Genomic DNA, 6,646 nt, shown 5'->3' with positions numbered 1-6,646 from the left:
CATCTGCCAAGCAAGAGTTTGGCTGAAAGGATACAAAAAGAATTTGACATGTCCTTTACCTTCAAAGAATTATAAAGCAGATGATAATCATCCCTAAATCATAGGGCTAGATGGATAGGATTATATGGGGAAAAGAACACATGTGAGGTGTTTATCACATATGAAAATTAGTGTTCAGAAAAGTTATTATTATCAAATAATTGGAACACAGTCTTTCAAGAGATAATGAAAGTTCTGCACAAAGCGTTGATTGAGAGGAGGAATGCTTAGTTGTCGGGGAGATAAGAAAGGGCTTCAAAAAATAGAAACCACTTAGGACTCTACTTTCAGGGGTTATTTCTCTAGTTTGTTACAAAAAAAAAAAGGTTGCTCTGAATGTGTAGAGCACCCAACACTGTGAGGAGGGGGCACAGCATTCTTTCCCGAGTGTGAAGCAGGCTCTCGGTGTTACTTCTGCTGTTGCCGTTGGCCATTGCTGATCGTTCCTCTCTTCTTTCAGGAGAGAAAGAGGGAGAGGACGCAGTCTGAGTGGTAGGAAAATAATAGGAGTCTTGTGACCTCGATCTTCTCAAAAATCTCATTGGCTTTTTTGAGAAGAGATCAGCTGTATTAACCCCTTTTTAAAAATATTTGAAAACTAAGACTCAGGTAAGGAACTTAGTTGAGGCCGTTCAGCTTATATTTAAGTCCATCCATCTGGTAAGAGATGAAGATAATCTTCACACCCAGGTCATTTAATTGAAATGCCCGAGCTTCGCCATAGGTGCGTACATGTCTATGTTAGCCAAGGTGAGAAATGTAGGGGGACTGGTGGCAAATAAGCTCATGCAGATAGCATGGGTTTATCTCACTGAAATTCAGGGAAGGTTTAAAATTAAGCAAAACAAAAAGGCAGGTGCCTTTGACAAGAGAATTATCTGATAGCTAATCAGAATGTTATTTTTAAAAGATTGTCCTGGCTTTGATGGACAAGATGTATTATAGGGGATCAAGAAATTGCATGAGGGGGGATGAGCCAAGAAAGTTGCAATGGTGCTTCAGATGGGAAACAACTGAAACTTGAAACCGCAGCTGTTGAGAGGAGAGCTGGGAGATATGCTGGAAATGGAAGCGAGCAGTAAGGAAGAGTTGGAAGAAAGGCCTGGTGTCATTGAACACTTCCTTAGAACTCTCCACTGTTCACCCTATAGGCTCTCTTCCATCTTCTGTCTGCTATTCATACTGCATATCAGCCAACCTGGACCGCCCGCACTGTGAGCAGAGCACCCCAGACTTGCCATGCCAGTGTGTTTGTTCTCACTGTTTTCTTCCTTGAGAGTAATCAGTCTTCCTTGTATTCCCCTCCGGCAAAATCCTAATTTTCCTTCAGTGCTCATTTTAAGTGTCTCCAATTTCAGAGAACCATCTATGATCCTTTCCCCTTTCCAAACTGATGTGAAATCCTGCTCTTCTGAACACTTAAAAATCTGTACCAGGCCCTGGCCGGTTGGCTCAGTGGTAGAGCATTGGCCTGGCGTGTGGAAGCCTGGGTTCAATTCCCGGCCAGGGCACACAGGAGAAGCATCCATCTGCTTCTCTATCTTAACCCTTTCCTTTCTCTCTATCGCTCTCTTCTCCTCCTGCAGCCAAGGCTCCATTGGAGCAAAGTTAGCCCAGGTGCAGAGGACAGCTCCATGGCCTCCACCTCAGGTGCTAGAATGGTTCCGGCCACAAAGGAGTAATGCTCCAGATAGGCAGAGCATCACCCCCTGGTGGGAATGCCGGATGGATCCCAGTCAGACACATGCAGGGGTCTGTCTGACTGCCTACCTGCTTCTAACTTCCGAAAAATACAAAAAATAAATTTTAAAAATCCTCACCGTACTACTCAACACTTTGATACTCATCTTATAGTGATCTCGAATTGATTTCAACTCAATACAAAGGAGACCTTTCCAACAATTAGAGCTCTCTGACAGCTTCTGAAGAGATGAGCTGCCTGTGAAGGCAGGGCACTGGTCCTCACTAAAGTTTGCATGCAATCGCTGTAACTGTCAGGAAACTGAGATGAACCCCCAATCCTGCTGTAGAGACTTGAATGTCTAATGGGAAGGTGGGACTGGGAAATCCTTGAAATCCTGTTATCACTCAGAGATTCTGGATTACATATAACAATGTTGTATTCATTCAATAAAATCTTCTGAGTACCTACTTTGGACTTGGATAGGAAGCCCAAGCTTAAATGCCTACAGGGGAGGTAGGTGACTTACATGAGGAAGTGGGCTGAGTATTGGGCATCAGTGGGGAGAGGCACACTGGAGCAGATATGCTCTGTTTAAAGCTAGTCCTCACTCCTCAGCCTCCCCATTCATTGTTGCTGAGTTGGAATGAGGGGGTTCAGCATTATCAGCCATTCTGATTATTCAAGGGAAATTTGAAAAATAAGTTTTTGTCTTGATATATGTTTTTAAGTGGACAAACAATTCCTTTTGCAAAAGCAAAAAGAAACAAGAGACAAGAACACTGGACAGGCCCAACCAAATGCATCCAAGTGAGTTTTGAAACCTAATGCTAAACACTGTACTAGATGCTCGGTATAACAAAGATAAACCTGACCTTGAGAAATCCCACATTCTTATGGAGGAGATAGGCATTTTAACAGATAATGGCAATAGAATGAATGCACACTGAGACTATTTCAGCATTTTTCATCACAAAAAAAATGAAGGCAAAGTGTGCTCTCAGTGTGTATGGGAATACAAAGAAGAGATGGAAAGCCAAGAAAGTAAGAAAAAAAAAAAGAGTAAGTAAACTGACTTTCTGTCTTCTGTCACCAGTTAGAGTGAATATAAGCCTGGGTCCTTGTCCTTGGGTAACTAGACAAAGGAGTAGTTTTTTTATTTAAGGAGAAATATGATGCATTCAGTTGGGAACAAGTTGCACTTGATGAAGCCACAAAAAAATCTAGAAAACAATGTTTAATTACCAATTTCATATAGGGAGTTGGAAGGCTGAAAGAAAAATGAAAATGAGAGACAAGGAGTTGGAGGTCATCTATAGAGGTAAAATGTTTCAAGTCCCGAATGTGAATGTGATCGAGTAGAAAATGGAACTATATTTTAGGAGAGAAGCATTTAAAGACAGGTGGAAAGTAAGAAAGTCCAGCAAAGTGAAACTAGGAAAAAATACTAAGAAAGCAAGGAAAGACCCAAGTCCCCAAGGCCAAGGGAGGGGCATTTATGGAGAAGTCTTTCTCTTTCCATTCCTCTTAAACTAGGTCATCCCCCAAGTACAGCTGGGGGGGGGGGGAGGAAGCAAAACTGTAGACTCTAATACCAACAGGACAGGGAGGATTTCCAATCTGGGCAGGAATTATCAACCAGTCAAGAGCTGAAAGTGAGTCTTGAAGAGAATATTGCTGGGTGGCCAACCGTGCCTTTCATTTTGGGTGGTCACCAGGAGAATATTCTTACCATGGCTGAAAGAATGGAGTTTTATTTTTATGTGAGAAGACAGAGTTTTTTATTTTTTGCACTGACTGTGCAAGAGCAATGCAAGTCGTGAGGAAGGGATTCATTGTTTTCAACCGCAACCTTCCCACATTCCCGGCACAAACGTCATTCCACACCCAGAGACACTCAAACCAACTTCAGAGCAGATGAGCACATCCATGTTCTTAGGTTGCAATTATTCACCACAGTCAAGTCTCTTTTTTTCTTAGGAAACATAAACTCAGGTCTCCTGGGAAAAGAAGGAACATGAAACAGGCCAAATTAGGAGTCTAGTGGACTTGAGAGGTGAATTTTCAGAAACTCCCTTTTCTCTATTAATCCTTCTCTTTTTTGTCCCTTATCCATTATGTGGGATTAGTTCTTTGTGAATTTGGATTTGTCCTGATGAATTAAATTCTTGGCAACTGCTGTTCCTGCTGACTGGGTGTTTCTTTGTGTTCTTTGTAAGATCTATAACTCATTGCACCTGTTGCATCTGAATAGTCCTCTGCAGTCAAGTGTGTGTGCGCACACTCTTTAAAGCATTCTACAGCATTCAATGTAAAAAGAAGGGAGTAGATGGGAGGGGTTGCTAAACAGTGGCCTGAGTTAAGAAGGCAAGTTGTAGAATCACTGTCCTTGGCGATCTTTTAAGAAAAGTACCAGAAAAAAACTCTACACAGCACAGTGGGCAGTTGGTGCTCCTTTGGGGCAAGAGGTAATATAAGATGAACTCTGAAGACCTTTCCAGAATTTGGGAGCTACTATATGTTTTCACCAATGATCAAGAAAAGAATTTCATGATCCTCCAGTCAAAATAGCATAGTTTTTCAATAGGGTAAGCCTAGGTCAGAGAGGTTTAGCAAAAACTCACACAAGGTAACACAGCCAGTTAGTGAAAGACAAGGAACTAGACTCCACACCTCCTGATTCCACCCCATCCCAGACACACACAATCTCACTTTACACCCTTTTTTTTCTAGATAAATATTAACCAGCTGGTTTGTAAGGCCTTTGTAGAGAAGCTCTCTATTTTCATCAAGTTTCACATTTTTGAAAAATTATCTCAGAATTTATACCAGAAGGATGTTGTGTGTTTTTTTTTTCAATGAAATAGATTTTTTAATGGGAAAAAAAAATGACCCAGGGTATGTATCTCAGCAGCTAAATAAACAGATCTACAGAACAAGCATTTTTGGCTTTATGTGATATATTATTTATAATGCAGTCATTCAATTTATTAAAGATTGGACCATTAGCTTCATAATATAATAGAATCTCTCCCTTTATTTTCCATCTAGAGCTCTCTCTGAGATGGAAATCAGCCAAATGGAGTACAAGTATCTTTCTTGGAGCTTCTTTTAGGTTTCCTTCTTTCTTATTTTTCTTTATTCCCCACTGCCACTCAACACCACCATCATATATCTATATATCTATATATCTATATATCTATATATCTATATATCTATATATCTATATATCTATATATCGATATATCGATATATCTATATCTTTTCCCACACATACTTGAACCCATCTAAACATTATCCATTGGTTGTCAGGCCTCCAGAAATTTGGAATGGGTCTCATCCTAAGGATGAGACTATTCTCAATATCATAATTTTTAAAAATTCAATAAGATCATTTCTCATCTTTGTCATCCAAGTCCATTTTCACATCTCTTATGGGCAAATATAAAACATTAGTGGATGACAAGGATAAGAACTTGAAAGACTTCATTATTGATAAAATCACCTGAGGGTCACAGTTAAGCTCTCAGAAAATGCTGGTTGAAACTTTCTAGCTTTCATTTCTTCTCTTAATATAGTCTGACTCAAGAACTGCACATCGCCCTAAAAGTTATTGTCCTAAACATGAAAGTTCAAAGTGCAGCTGTATACGGTCAGATCCACCACATATAAATCATATTACATCTAAAGTCATGAGGTATTAGATATTTGGTCCATGTTTGGTGGTCATGGTGAATTGGGTATCCATCTCAAGGCTCTTCTCATTCAAAAGTTGTCATTGATGAAGGACAAGCTCTCCCACGGTGACTGCATAGAGCACGGTATGTTACAAACCAACACTTTGTCATTCATCAGACTCACTCAACCCCTTTATTGCCTTCTAGCTGGCCTCCCTGGTACTGTGTTTGGAAATCATCACATCTTCATTATCTAAATAAACATGTGCTCTGCTCACCCTGAGTGTGCAGTATAGAGTTTCCCACATGAGAAGCAGCTCCATTTCTATTCTACATCAGCTTTTCAAAGCATCTTCCCTTATGATTTTTATTTGGGGCTTGTATTTAAAATCACTGGTATTTTCTCTCTCCATGCAAATTTATCTACACTATACTTTTATTCAGACCATCTCAAATATACCCTCCAAGTTTGGTGACCATCTATCTAGATATTTTGCTTCACAAGATGGAAGACGAGCAATGAGTAATTTTATTTATGTTAATTTAATAATTAATTAATTCAATCAGAAAACACTACTGAATGCTTATTCATGCTGATTTTTCCTAAATTGATTTGTATTCCAGTTTGGTGGTGAGAGCTGGGGTGTCTGTGCATCTGCCTACTCCGCTGCCATCTTTTCAGTCCCCCCTGAATGCTTATTCTAAGTTAGGCCCTATGTTCAAACTTGGGAAAGGGTGAGATAAACGAAGTTCGTGCTATGAAAGTGCTTCCTCGCAGCCTCGTTGAAGAGTCAGGCAAATAATGAACTCATCTCAATATGTTGTGAGATCTGTAACCCACGTGTGTGCAGAACATGGGAAAGACAGAGCCGAGGGGCTGATGGGTTTGCCTGGAAAGGCATGATGGACAGCTTCATCAAGAAGGTGGTCTTTAGGCTATGCCTAAAGGATGAGCCAAATTTTTCTGGACTGGCACAATAAAGGTGGGCCTTCCAGGCAGAGGAGACAGGAAGCAGCACTGTGAATTGTCCAGTGTGACAGGAGTGCACCATGTGTGACTGGGCAGAACTGTTACACAGGAACTTGGCAAGGGAGATTGGGCTCAGATAAAAGATCTTCAATGTGTCCTCCAAAGACGTTTGAGTTGTTTTCTTCAAAAATGAAATATTTTTTTCTTCAAAAATGGCAGGTTGACAAAATGTCCAAGGAAAGAGGTGGTAGTGAAGATAGGACCACCAGTTAGATACGT

General features: G+C 40.5%; 1 non-coding gene across 1 annotated transcript; it reads left to right on the top strand.

Annotated features, from left to right (window-relative positions):
• Positions 1–314: 314 nt before the first annotated feature.
• Positions 315–533, top strand: LOC136327757 (small nucleolar RNA U3). The gene has a single exon (XR_010729878.1). It is a non-coding gene; the product is annotated as a small nucleolar RNA U3 (small nucleolar RNA).
• Positions 534–6,646: the final 6,113 nt, after the last annotated feature.

This window comes from Saccopteryx bilineata, chromosome 2, assembly GCF_036850765.1.
Source record: "Saccopteryx bilineata isolate mSacBil1 chromosome 2, mSacBil1_pri_phased_curated, whole genome shotgun sequence".
Taxonomy (NCBI): domain Eukaryota; kingdom Metazoa; phylum Chordata; class Mammalia; order Chiroptera; family Emballonuridae; genus Saccopteryx; species Saccopteryx bilineata.
Note: the sequence above shows the minus strand (reverse complement) of the source record. Positions and strands in the feature narration are given on the sequence as shown.